We start from the raw sequence: 14702 nt of genomic DNA, 5'->3' as shown, positions 1-14702 counted from the left end.
TGGTTGCTTTTGCTCACCATGGTATCTCCAGGGCCCTGCACAGGGCCTGAAACATAATAGGTACTCAGCAAGTGTTTGTTGAATAAATAGTAAAGAGGAGACATGGAGCACAAGTGAAAGGTTTTATTACTATGTTCTTTTTTTTGTTTTGTTTTTGTTTTTTTGTTTGTTTTTTTGCAGTACGTGGGCCTCTCACTGTTGTGGCCTCTCCCGTTGCAGAGCACAGGCTCTGGACGCGCAGGCTCAGCGGCCATGGCTCACGAGCCCAGCCGCTCCACAGCACGTGGGATTTTCCCGTACCGGGGCACGAACCCGTGTCACCTGCATCGGCAGGCAGACTCTCAACCACTGCGCCACCAGGGAAGCCCTATTACCATGTTCTTGAACAGGCTTTTGTTTTAGGCCTTGCAAACTCTTAATGGGAATGTAAAATGGTGTAGCAGCTATGGAAAACAGTATGGACATTCCTTGAAACCTTAAGAATAGAACTACCATATAATCTAGTAATCTGACTTATGGATATACATATCTAAAAGAATTGAAATCAGGCTCTCAAAGAGATATCTGCACTCCTATGTTCATTGCAGCATTATTCACGATAGCCAAGATATGGAAACAACATAAATGTCTGTCGATGGATGAATGGAAAAGAAAATGTCATAAATACATAAAATGGAATATTATTAAGCCTTTGAAAAGAAGGAAATCCTGCCATATGCAATTACATGGATGAACCTGGAGGATATTATGCTAAGTGAAAAAGCCAGGACAAATATTGTGTAATTCTGCTTATATGAGATGTCTAACGTAGTCAAATGCATTGAAGCAGAGAATAGACTAGTGGCTGCTGAGGGCTATGGAGAGAGGGAAATGGCAAGTTCAATGAACATAGAGTTTTAGCTCAGCAAGCTGAAAAAGATCTAGAGATTTACTGTACAACATAGTGCCTATACTTAACAATATTGTATTTTGCACTTAAAAATTTGTTAAGAGGGCAAATCTCATGTTAAGTGTTCTTATCATAATAAAAAATTCAAATTCAAATTTTGCTCCTTTTGTGTAGCATTTTTCAAGTTTACACATTTACAACATGGGTCCTTCCTCAAGCCACACGTCAGAGAGTACCTCTTGCTATTTGTCTAGGTTGTTGTTGCCCTTTGTTAAACAACTCCCAAGCTGAAGATTTGTCTCTCCATTCTTCCTGGGCTCTATTTCATGCATTGGGTGGTGTTTCTAACTCTGCTAGGACTCCCTTGAGAACCAGAAAGTTCTGTGTTGCTCTAGAATGTAGTCTTGATCCCTGATCCCAGGATTTTGCAGAAGGAAACTTAGTCTGAAAAATAAAGTAAGGAGACAGAGAAGAGAGGAAGATGAAGGAAGGAAGGGAGGAAGGGAGGAAAGAAGGAAGGAAGGAAGGGAGGAAGGGAGGAAAGAAGGAAGGGAAAAAGAAAGGGAGAGTGAGGAAGGGAGTGAGGGAGGGAGGGGGGAGAGAGGATGCCCTAAGCCTTCTTTTTTCCTGCTGATTTGGGTTTAAAAACAAAATTATATAGCTCTTGTGTAAAAGACACTGTCTTCGCAACAAGCCTGCTGAAGCCTTCTTTGGGATTAATGGGAAATGTGGACATAACTAAAAGTTTGAAGGTATGAAATTTTGAAAATAGAATACTACTGACCCACAGCTCTTCTGGGGCCATTGCCTAGGTAACTCAGGTTTGAACACCTGCATGGAATCGGGCTTCCGTGGAAAGGAGCATAGGGATGCATCATTTTATTTCAGGTAGCTTTCACAATGTGATGCGAAGCCTGATTTCAAAAGGGAAATGACTGTTCTTTAAACATGTACAAAGAAAGACTATGACAAATAGCTCTGAGGAAAATGGTTCCTCATCCTAGCTTGTCAAGCTGAGGACTTCTATGGATGATAGATCTTTTCAGTTACAGCCTGAATCAAGTTAACAGCTTGTGTAAGACAACATCAGGATGAAATAAAAAAGAATCATGAGAGAAACTAAATGAAAGATTGGATGAGAAACTTTGAGCCCAAATCTTTATTTAAAGTGTCTTGAAAGCTCTTTTTTCCCCCTTTCTCTCATTCTTTCTTTCTCTCTTTCTTTTTTTATTTTGTTTCTTTTCTCCCGCCACGTATTGCAGTGAAACTGATATATCTCAGTCAGAAGATTGAGCTCCCAAGTGGGCTATGTTTTTTTCCCCTCTACAATCTTTCTAATAAACAAGAGCTGTCAACTACTCACCATGTAATTCACCACTCAAATGTCTTCAATTGACCATCTGCGCCTGCAAATCTCTGGCATGGCTACCCTGTGTGTCCATTTCAGGGCATCCTCTATGCGTTCATAATCCTGCCAAGGACTCCAGTCTGTTGATAAATTCCATTAATGGGGTAAATAATTGAGAGGGAGAGTAAACCTTTTTGTAAATCACTCTTCAGCATCCCCAGCCCAAGACCAGGATTAGGATTTAGAGAGACACTTCTAACCTTTAAATTGATCCCACCTGTAGCGAGTTCGTGCTGACCTAAATGCATTGACCCAGAGATTAACAGAGTCCTCTGGATAAATGCATCCTCCACGGACTACTGCCTACTTCTACCTTTCAAAGTTGGACTCACATACCCTCGGATTTTGCCTCTGTGTTCTTCCTTTTTCTCTTCTCTCCAATAAGCACACATCACCCTTTTCCCAGGACGGCTTTAAATGCCAGAACATTCATCAGTTGTGATTCCAGTCCAGGATATGAAAGATGATCCAGGCTGACTCCCTGCAAAATTCGAAGTAGGTGAAGTTTGTCTCCTTCTGTTCTCCTTAAATGCCTTCACTGCCTTTCCTTCCAAGAGAGACTTCCAACTCCCTCCCCCCAACTCTGCACACACGCCCATACTTTAAATCTATCCCCTTCCCCTTAGCAATCCTCTGTGTCACGAGCATCATTCATTCAGGGACCTGTTCTGTATTCCTAAGGTAAGAGCTGAGGGGTTGGTGGCTAAAAATGATTTCTGTTAAATTATGGTTACCATATGGCAGACATTTAAAAAGCTAACAGCTTTTTTGAGACATAATTTACATACCATAAAATTCACTCTTTTAAAGTGTACAATTTGGTGGGTTTTGATATATGTAATCACAAGGTTGTATAACCATCACTACTATCCAATTCCAGAGCATTTTTATGACCTGCCACAAAGAAATCCTGTATCCAGTTAGCTGTCATTCCCTATTCTTCCCCTCCTCCCAGCCCTTGTCACCCACCAATCTACTTTCTGTCTCTATGGATTTGCCTATTCTGGACATTTCATATAAATGCCCATGTACAATATGTAGTAATCTGTGACTTAGCACAATGTTTTCAGAGGTCATGTATCTTGTAGCATGCATCACTACTTCATTCCTTTTTATGGCTGAATAATTTTCTGCTTTATTGCATATATCACATTTTGTTCACTCATTTATGAATGGATAGACATTTGGGTAATTTCCACTTTTCAGCTATTATGAATAATGCTTCTATGAACATTGTGTACAAGTTTTTGTGTGGACATACATTTTCAATTCTTTGGGGTATATACCTAAACGTGGAATTGCTGGGACATGTGATAACTCTATGTTTAGCTTTTTGAGGAACTGTCAAACTGTTTTCCAAAGAGGCTGTACCACTTTACATTCCCACCATCAATATACGAGAGTTCTTGTTTCTCCTCCTGTTCTTGCCAATGGTCATTATTTCGCTGCCATTTTTTAGTATGGGAGGCCTTTTTACATGTACATTATCTCATTTTATATTCACAACAACCATGAAAGTAGCTATTATTCCCCCCATTTTGTAAATGAGGATACCAAGACTCAGATAAGTTAGGCAATAATAATATTTATTGAGTACTGATGATATGGTAGGCATTCTTGGAATCCCTATATCTCCTTTAATCTGTACAATGATCCCATAAGATAGGTACTGTTTGAATTGCAGAAGTAAAGAGAGGTTAAAGTGACTGACCCAAAGTTACACAGCCACTGATCAGTGGAGCCAGAATTTAAGCCCAGACAGTTGGATTCTGAATAAGTGGTGGAGTCAGAATTCAAACCCAAGGCCATTTGTCTCCAACAAAACCCATTCTTATCCTTGCCACATTCCACTAATGCATCTCTTGCGCTATACGTCCAAGGCTGCTTGCATTTTAACAGGGGGTCCAGGAAATCCTAGTGACTACCCAAAGGAAACAATCCCCAGTTGTGGAAATGTTAGGTGACGTGATAGAAATGTTCATGCAAGTGAGGGCCCTCTAGCCTTCTCTACCTACGGGGACAGCAGATTCTTCACAGGAGAGTTCTGATAAGGGCTAAGATGCTCAAGGGGCCACTTTCAAGGAATTCTTCAAAATCCTGAAGATGCATGAGGTTCCAAATTTATAGGTAGGAGTAGCTGAAAATTAACATATAGATAAAACGTCTAAAGTGATATTTTTTAATTGACTTCCACAAACACTTGTCTCTCTCTATGTTAATAATTATAGCTAACAGTTATTGGAGGCTCACTATATGTTAGTCACTGCTCTATGGGCTTTACATATACTAAATCGTTGAATCATCACAATAGTCCTATAGGGTTTGTATTATTATCATCCACATTTAATAGATGAGGAAACGGAGGCAGAGAAAAGTCAAGTAACTTGCCCAAGGATATACAACTAGTATGTGGTGGAGCCAGATTGTGAAAACAAATGGTCTAGTTTTAGAGTCAAGGTCCTTAACGACTGCCTCTTAAAAGAAACTGTAGGGCTTCCCTGGTGGTGCAGTGGTTCAGAATCCACCTGCCAATGCTGGAGACACGGGTTCGAGCCCTGCTCCAGGAGAATCCCACGTGCTGCGGAGCAGTTAAGCCCATGCACAACTACTAAGCCTGTGCTCTAGAGCCCACGAGCCACAACTACTGGGCCCAAGTGCTGCAACTGCTAAAGCCTGTGTGCCTGGAGCCCGTGCTCCAAGGCAGGAGAGGCCACCATGGTGAGGGGCCCGTGCACCACGGCTAGGAGTGGCCCCCACTCACTGCAACTAGAGAGGGCCCACGCGCAGCAATGAAGACCCAATGCAGCCAAAAATAAATAAATTAATTAATTTAAAAAAAAAGAAATTGTAGGGTGGAGCCATTGGATTTATCCATAGGCTCAAAAATACTCATTGGATCTCTAGACTTCAGTGACAGTGTAATTAATGATGATAAATGATAATGATTCAAAACCACTAGGGTTCCTTGTGAGTCTAAAAATTTACAAAAACCTTAAGTTCATTCACGAGTACAATCTTAGGGATCATTCCTATGGACCTTTTAGAATCGCTGTGTCAGAGACATCAGCTACACTGTCTGGTTGGAGAATATTAGTGGGATTCTACTGGATTTTATTGAAACTTATATCAGTTCCCATTCTATGTTGCCTATATCAAAGCCTAACAATTTATAGAATTCAAGCATCTCTGGATGATCTTTACTTCCTAAGGAGCCATAGAACAAGGATCCAAAATGGCACCCTCTCTCCCCATAAGACTGATTGTGAAGCCAGACACATGTGTCCAGGTTCCCTCTTAACTTTAGCTGCAAAGACAGAAACACAGCCCTTTAATATTTAATAATTTTTTTCTACTAAATACTACAGGAAACCCCCAATTATATACATCATGGGAAAGTGGGAAAGGATTTCCATGACATTAGCCTGGGATCTATGTATTCTTTTTGAGACTGAGGCACAGGATGAATAATTCTGCAGGGCTGGGGCCTGGGCTATAAAAATAGGTCCAGAATGGTATGTTCCTAGTTAATCTCCCACTCCCTGTCATCTTCCCCCACCTCCCTTGCTCCCTAGGTTCTCACGTGACTTCCTGACTGCAAACGTCCACATTTTGCCACAAGGGCTGCCATGTCACATATAACCCTGCTGAAGATAAGGAGGAAAATAAAATTTAACAGTTGCTGTGAGCTCTACATGCCAGTCACTGTGCTACAAACATGAAAGACGCTCTCTCGTTTCAATCATCACAAAAACTCTATGACGCATGTAATATTATTTTCTCCATCTTTGACAAATGAGGCTTAGACAGAGCAGGTACCTTGCAGGCTTAAGCCAGATTCAAAGCCAGATCTGCCTGATTCCAGTGCAAGCTCTGAAGTGCAATTTTCCACCTCTCTTTAAATGTTTCATATAAACCCTAACCCACTGAAAGTTCTTTTGTGAATTCAGTAGCGATAACAAAGTTCTCTCTGCTTATGATGCTCAACAAGATACATATTGGTTCTTAAAGGAAGGATAGCTTTGGGTAGCAGGCAATATAATAATTACTAATTATTAAGCACCCCCCAACTAACACTATAAGTGTATTATTTCATTTATTTCTCTCAGAACCCTAAGATGTGGGAGACAATTCTTATCCTCACTTCAGAGATGGAGAAAAAGATAAGTCCAGAGAAGTTATGTGACTTGGCCAAGATCACATAGCTAGGAAATGGTGGAGTCAGGCCTCAAATTCAGGTAGCATGGCTCCAGGGCTGCGAGCTTAATAACTTTGCTATATTGCTTCAGGATACAGAGAAGCTATTAGAGGGTGTTTCATTTATCTATTTATTTATCCATCTATCTATTTCTTTATGAGTCAGTGGCAGCTCCGCTTCTTGTGGTCTTCTCTCCAGGACCCAGCTGGTGGAGCGGCCTGTCTGGAATATGCCAGATAAAGTCATTAGTGACCTTTTTCCTGCTGTGGACTCCTGGCAATTTTGTGAAGCTTACAGACCCTTCCCAGAATAATATTTTTAAATATAATAAAATTACATTAAACTATATTTAAGTACAATTGCCAAAAAATGACATTATAAATGGGTTTATTTTTCTCCAGTTTTGAGAGGAAAGGTAGAATCCTGACCTAGTTTTCGGCCACATTCAGCCCAGAAATCTTGACCAGAATGAAGCTCAGTGCTGCCCTCTAGTAGTCAGGTCCCAAACTGAAATTAAAACTGAGACTGTAGTGAACCCACACATAGCCACAGGATGTCACTATTATACAAGTATTCTCAAACTCCTCAATTTTTTTTTTTTAAATTAAAGTGTTGCATGACTTGTAAACATATTTTAGAAAATGCAGAGCAGTAAAAATCAGAAAAATTTTGTTTTTAATGAATACTATATTTTTTCTAAAAATCACAATCAAACCACATATACAATTTTGTAAGCTTTTGAAAAAAAATTGATGCCATAATATACATAAATTTAAGGGCTCAGGATTTGGACTCAAGCCAACCTGTCTTCAAATTCCAGCTCTGACTTTCCTAGCCATGTGACTTTGGGCTACTTGCATAAGTTCCCTAAAGCCTAGGTTTCCTCCTATGAAAGAAACGATGATTAAACAGAGCTACAACCCAGCACTGCTGTGGGGATTAAAGATGATGCATATAAAGTGCCTGGAACACAGTAGGTACTCAAAACATGGCATTTCTTAGGCAGAGCATTTTAAGACCATGCTAAACCCCGTGTACTCTTGCTTTAGGTGGCCTCACCCAAATCTTTCCATTTATACTTTAACATGTACCCACATCCTACATTAAATATATTTTTTGCTAAATTGAAGTAATTTTTTTTTAATTTTGCTTTTGAAATGTATTAGTTATGACTTCTTAGCAGAGATTATATATACTCAGGAACTCTTACAAACTGATGCAATCTAACCAACAATTTTCCCAATGTATTGAAATGTTTCTGAGTACAAAAAGAAGTAATTTATAAAATCGATGCGTTACATTTTTTGACATTTACTTAAACATTTATTGACTTTAATTTTGCAGTTACCTACATATTTTGAAGCCAATAATATTCATCACACGTCAAACACATTTGCAGGTCTTAGAAAAGTTCATAGACCTTAGACATTGTGCCTATAGTGCTTGATGGATTAAAATAAAAGTTTCTGGCTAACATTATTATCATTACACTTACACATTATTTTATGGCTGTGGAATACTTAATTTTGTGGACAATCCAAAATTCACTCAACCATTCCCCTATTTTTATATATTTAGGTTGTTTCCAATTTTTTTCTATTATAAGTGATATTATAACGAATATCTTATAATATAAACTTCTTTTCAGTATATTAGGATTATTACCTTAGAATAGATTCCTGGAAGTGAAATTACTGGGTCAGAGTATATGAATATCAGTAATGATTTTTGACATGTATGGTATTCATTTTCCAAAATATTTGGGCCAATTTATGCTCTTTCTAATAGTGAATAAAATAAAGTGTTCTTTGTATCACTCTGTCACCAGCTCCAGCTTGTCTCAAATTTATACTTGTTAATTCCACAGGCCAAAAAAAAATCTAGTTTTAATATGCATTTTTGGATTACTGGTGAGTTGTTTAAACATTCTTTTGCCATAATTTTGTAAGTCATATGCATTTCCTGTTTTGTAAAGTGTCTCTTTGTATCTTCCCCCACTTCTAAGGTCCAGTGGTAGACAGAGAATAGCCCAAATTGGTGTCTTGCCCAGCATTGTGCAGAATTGGTTAGTTAGTAATGCTATATAATAACTACAGACTGTGGCTAACAGTATGCATTGTTTTATTCCACTTGCATTCCACCCCAGAGTCCCATCCAGCTAGGGCTTTGCATGTGAATTAGATATCACCCAGTAGATGCACTTATGTGAAATTCTGGCAGATGGAAATCTGCTGACAAGCTAGAAATTGCAGTCCTGCCTGTAGAAATGATTTTCTGCAGTGTTTCTTCTCCAGCTTCCTGGGTATCAAGAGGAACAGAGGGGTTACCCCCAGCAAAGGCAGTAACAGCAGTTTCTTGATGTGGTTTCTAATCACTGGATCGCAGTTATGGATGCTCTTCGTCAAGCTCCCTGGGTATTCAGAGAGAGCTGCAGCAGCTGCAGAGGTGACAATGGCAGGTCCTTGATTCTGGCAGGGCTCTAGAGGTGACCTCAGAAGTAAGAGCTCCCTTGAGGTTTCAGTTCAGTATTTTTTTGTAACTATTCTTTTAAATCCAGCCTACACCCCACTCCTTTAGACCTTCCAGCAATTTTGTAAGTACTCAATTCTCTGTTTTAAATTCATTGCTGTAAGTTGTTATGAACTTTCTGGAATGTAGTCTAACTATCTATTATAGTTTTAAAATATTTGTACCCTTTGACCCGGCAGTCTTATTTGGAAAATTCTATTGTACAGAAATAAGAGCATCAGGGTCCATTGCCACAAAGACATTTATTGAAGTGTTATTTTTAGTGGCAAAAAAAAAAAAATCCTGGTGAAAAAAATCCTGAATTTCCATCAATAGGGGAATGGCTAAATTCATACAGTACATCTCACTATGAGATATTTTAGACCAAACTGAAAAAAATGTTGTGTGTGTATTGACATGTGTATGTATGTCATGATATATGATGTATTCAATACAACAGGTTGTATAATTTTATTTTTGTAATAAAGAGGTAGGGACATCACTTCCTGCTTAAACTTAGAGTGGCTTTTTTTCCTGCACTAAAATCTGACTGATACACACACTGTAACATTGTCACCATCATTAAACATTACATATTTAAGGTGTTGTAAACATCTGGTTTCCAATTATGGGCCACATAAATGAGATAAATATACAAGAAATTTCTTGGAGGCCCAATACTTATTAAAATATTGTACCATACAAGGGACTTCTGTTTCAAGATGGAGTAACTTGTAGCAGACCAATGTTGTTGCTGAGAGTAACTAGAAAAATCAGGTAAAATTCCAAAAAACAAAATCCTTTTTGAAACTATCAGAGAACCAGGACTTGACAAGGGAGATTCTAGAAAGAAGGGAAACTCATTCAAAGCAAGCCCAACTTCCTACATGTTGTTTTTTCCTTTAGGATATTTGTCAATTCTTGGACCAGACACTGGGTAGAGGATGACTCTGAAGAGGCAGAGAGGCCACCAGAGCTTTAGATAATATCACAGGACCGAAGCAACAAAAATTGGAGTTTAAGTTCTGCCAAAGCCAACTAGGATTTGAGTGGCCACAATCTGGAGGGAGGAGAAGCACAGAAAAGTGAGCCTGACACTCAGCCCAGGTTTTTCCTTTCAGGAAATTGCCAATTAAGTTGCACAGGGCAAAAAATTAGAAGTCAAGCAGAGTGGCCAAAAAGTAGAGTGGAGTTTGGGGAAGTTTCAGAGAGCTGAGGAAATAAAGGTCGGAGTCCAGGACTTCTCATGGAGGAAGGTCCCTAGGAAACATCCACCCCCTGGCTTTCATTTGGGACCCCGTAAAGAGCTACATCCTTGCAATGGGGCAAACTAGAGGTAGGCTGAGTCTAGCAAACGCTGTAAAACAGCCTCAAGTCACTTCAGTGGCTGATTGGATTAAGGTAATTTGCCCTTCTGCTGCCTCGCAGAAAATGGGGTGAAACCTCTTTGGAGGGACACACGATCATCTAGAGCCAGTATACCTTTGCAGGCACAAAGTCTTGCAGTCAGTAAAAAGTTAACTGACATACCAAGAAATGAGCCCAAGAAGAGAAAAAAAAACCCAAGCAATAGAAACAGACTCATAGTGATCCATTTATTGCAGTTGTATGACAGGGACTATAAATACTCAAGAAAATAAATGACAACATAGTGAATTTCACCTGAAAGCTAGAATCTATAAAAAATAATCAAATGAAAAATATGAAATTGAAAAATACAATAAATGAAATGAAGAATTCTCCATGACCCACATAAAGACTAATGTTTACTGCTACTTTTCAGGATATTACAAGCGCCAGCTATGTTATTCCCTTTGGAAGACTCCCTTCCCCCATTGTGTGTAGCATTTGAAGGACGGCCAACCAATATATCCTGTGCTTCTCTGGTCAAGAGGTGGGCATGAGGTCCAAGCCAAATCAACTGGATCCTCCTAGGAATTTAAATTTTGAGCTGAGCAATGCAAAGATGGGAAAGAGTTGGAGCTGATTCATAGTGCCAATGGTGCCTAGAAAAGTGGTCCATTATTTCCCTCTATCTAGATCCTGCAAGATGCCTTGTTTCTGATACCTGGTTGTTTACTTTTTCCTTCTGTGAGCTAAATCATTGCCTTCCAGGTATATTCCTTGATTAGCCAGTATATTCATTTGGGTAAGTAATAAACAAACTCCTAAATCTTTGTGGCTTAAAAAAAAATGTCTATTTCGTATTCATGTCCAATCCAAAGTGGGTTAGCAGAAGGACTATTCTCCATGCTACTCAGGGACCTAGGCTCCTTCCATTCTTTGGTTCTGCTCTCCTCTAGGTCTTAGGAGTTGCTATGACTGAATTGTTGTGTCTCCCCTAAAAATCATGTGTTGAAGCCCTAATCATCAATGTGATGGTATTTGGAGTTGGAGCCTTTGGGAGGTAATTAGATCATGAAGGCGGAACCCTCATGAATGGGATTAGTGCCCTTATAAGAAGAGACACAAAAGAGATGATCTCTCTCCACCATGTGAGAATACAGCAAGAAGGTGGCCATCTGCAGACCAGGAAGAGGGACATCACCAGGAACTGAATCAGCCAGCACCTTGATCTTGGACTTCCCAGCTCCAGAACTGTGAGAAATAAATTTCTGTTGTTTACATCACTCAGTTTATGGTATTTTGTTATAGCAGCTTGAGTTGACTAAAATAGGCATCCTCTGCATTCAGCTGGCAGGATCAAATATGGGAGGATTTTATGGAAAATAGCACATGTCAATTCTGTTCATATTCCATTGGCCAGAACTCAGTTACATGGCCACACTTCACTGCAAGGTGGGCTGGGAAATGTAATCTAGATGGGCATCCAGAAAGAAAAGAACACTGATATTGATGAGCACCTGCAGTCTATACCACAGCCAAAGTTAGTTCTAATGCTTGCAAAGGACCCTAATCAATACAGATACATAGGGCTTTAACAGACAGAGCTTGAAGAGGGGGGCAATTAAGATATAGGAACTAGTGTAAACAAAGAGAACAGAGCATCATCTGGTTTGGCTGGAGTGTTAAATGGATGATTGGTGTTGGAGGAGTTCATGGAGAGGATGTGATCACCAGTTGACCTGCAAGCTGGACTCTGGGCAACTGGAGGCTCCTCACCCCCTCCCTTATCATTGGAATGTGCATTCTGCTTGCTTTCCCCACGCTACAAGCTATCCCAAGGACACAGCCTTGAGATAGTAATGTGTTGAGACCATCTGGAGCGTATACGTGACTAAACCCAGTTAAGGCCTGTATAAAAACTTTTTAGATTCTGGAGGATGGATGCAGAGATCTACTCATCTTGCGGACTCCCCCCCTCCAAAGATAAGCCTAGTATGTAAGTTCCCTTTGCTCATTAAATCTGTCATCTACCAATCTTGAGTGCTCTGCCGCTTGTTTGATGTCTTTTTGCCCTCTGTGTACAGGGGTCAGTCTGTGAACCAACAATTGAGAGCAAGTGGGAGGCAAGGTTGAAAGAGGCAGGTAGGGACCTGAATGCCAAATTAATTCTGTAGGCCAAGGGTTGACAAACTCTGGCCTGTGGGCCAAATCCAGCCCTCCCCAGGCTTGGCTTTGTAAGTAAAGTTTTATTGAAACACATCCACGCACATTGTGTTATGTACTTTCTATGAATGCTTTCACTATAAAATGGCAAGGATAAGTAGTGGCAATGGAGAAGGCATAGCCCACAAAGCCTAAGAATACTTACTATCTGGCCTTTTACATAATACATTAGCCTACCCCTGCTGTAAGTCCAAATACCAGTTTTACCATTTGCTTTCTATATGACCTTGGGCAAGTTACTTAACTTCTCTGTGCCTCAGTTTGCTTTTTAGCAAAATGATGGTGAGATCAAAATGATACCCTCTAGGGTTCTGGCCAGGATTGAATGGATTACTGTACATAATGCACTTAGGACAGTGCCTGGCATTTAGTAAAGAACATAAACACATTTGCTCTTCTTTTTGCAAACCTCCAAATCTTGGCATGCCCCAGAGCTTAGTCCAAGAGCCTCTTCTATTTTCTAGCCACACTTCCCTTATGACTCTAAGATTTCTTCCTCCTATGACACTTATTTTCCATTACACTGTTTTGTTTTCATCAGGGTACGATCTGAAATTATCTTTTTTATTGTTTTGTTCATGTAGTTATAATCTGCCTCACACTGGAATGTAAGCTTCAGGAAAGCAGGAGTTAGTCTTGTTCATTGCTGAATCCCTAGAGTCTAGAACAGTACCTTGCACGGAGTCGATGCTCAGTAAATATTTACTGAATGAGGGAATGAACTCATCCAAGAAAGTGGCAGATATAGAATTCAAACCCAGGTCTGACTGAGGCCAGTGTCCATGCTCTTCATCACCATGCTGCACACTATAATAGCCAGGAGACTAGAGAGGGGAGAGTGGATGGAAGAAACATTTAAGAGGTAAAATAGACGTAACAGCAACTGATTTGGTAGCAGTGGATGGAGGTAGGAGTGGGACAGAGTTGTGAGTCAGATATGACTTTGAGATTGAGGCCTGGATGACACTGAGCTGTAGATTTGGGTAAAAAGTAAGAGGTTAGAATGTATAATTAAATCCAAATATATCAGTAGCCATAATAAACATAATAGACTAACCTCTTCAGTTGAAGTCAAAAGCTGGCTGGGAAAAAAGACTTCCAATTACAGCAGTAAGGGAGTAGCTTTTAGCAGACTAACTTTCCCACTGGAAATAATTATAAAAATTACACAAAATACATATTTTTAAAAGTGCTTGGAGATGTTGACAAGCAAACAATACAAGCAGGACCTTATATGCTACACTCCTTAAATATGGGATGCACATATGGTTGAAACAAAACATACCAAAACTTATGGGATGCAGCAAAAGCAGAGCTACAACATGGATGAACCTCAAAAACATTATACTGAGTGAAAGAAGTCAGACACAAAAAGTCCTGTATAATATTATATGATTTTATTTATACGAAATATCCAGAATAGGTTAAATCCATAGAGACAGAAAACAGACTGGTGGTTACTTGGGGCTAGGAACAGGGGGAAATTAGGAGTAACTACTTAATGGGTACAAGGTTTCTTTTGGGAGTGATGAAAATGTTTTGAAATCTGATAGAAGTGGTGGTTGCACAACATCGTGAATATACTAAATGCCACTGAATTGTTCACTTTTCCCCTCAGCTTTATTGAGATATATTGACATATTACATTGCATAAGTTTACGGTGTACAATGTGAGGACTCGATACAGGTGTATATTGTGAAATGTTTACCACAATAAGGTTAGCTAACACATCCTTTACTTCATGTAATTACTATTCTGTTGTGGTGGTGCTGGCGGTGAAAACATTAAAGCTCTCCTCTCATAGCAACTTTTAAGAATATAATACAGTATTGTTAACACTAGTGACCGTACTGCTCACTCTTAAATGGTTAATTTTGTGTTAAAAGAATTTCACCTCAATAAAAAAGAGAGATTTTCAAATAAAAGTTGATTTTTTTGCCAGCAGATGCACACTACAAGAAATATGAAAGGAGACACTTCAGGTGGAACGAAAATGATCACAGATGGGAGCATGAAACTTCAGGAAGGTGCAAAGAGCACAAACTGTTTAAAACAATGATAATAATGTCCTGTAGGGAGTTTTGTATTGTGATAAAATATACATTATGTAAAAATTAACTCGCATAGGGTT

Source organism: Mesoplodon densirostris, chromosome X (genome assembly GCF_025265405.1).
Source record: "Mesoplodon densirostris isolate mMesDen1 chromosome X, mMesDen1 primary haplotype, whole genome shotgun sequence".
NCBI classification, from domain to species: Eukaryota; Metazoa; Chordata; class Mammalia; order Artiodactyla; family Ziphiidae; genus Mesoplodon; species Mesoplodon densirostris.
This window is presented reverse-complemented; position numbering follows the sequence as displayed.